Source organism: Corapipo altera, unplaced genomic scaffold (genome assembly GCF_003945725.1).
Source record: "Corapipo altera isolate COAL_440 unplaced genomic scaffold, ASM394572v1 230, whole genome shotgun sequence".
Taxonomy (NCBI): Eukaryota; Metazoa; Chordata; class Aves; order Passeriformes; family Pipridae; genus Corapipo; species Corapipo altera.
The window spans coordinates 670,736-671,104 of NW_020885002.1; positions in this window are offsets into that span (position 1 = coordinate 670,736).

Sequence of the window (369 nt, forward strand, 5' to 3'; positions counted from 1 at the left end):
TTTTCTTTTTCTTTTTCTTTTTCTTTTTCTTTTTCCTTTTCCTTTTCCTTTTCTTTTTCTTTTTCTTTTTCCTTTTCTTTTTCTTTTTCTTTTTCCTTTTCTTTTTCTTTTTCTTTTTCTTTTTCTTTTTCTTTTTCTTTTTCTTTTTATTTTTATTTTTATTTTTATTTTTCCTTTTCTTTTTCTTATTTTTATTTTTATCTTTATCTTTTCTTTTATTTTTTCTTTCTAATTTTTTTCTTTTATTTCCTTTTTTGTTTTTCTTTTTTCTTCATCTTCTTTTTTCATTCCTTTTCTTGTTAATATTCTTCTTCTCTTCTTTTTTCCTTTCCTTTCCTTTCCTTTCCTTTCCTTTCCTTTCCTTTCCTT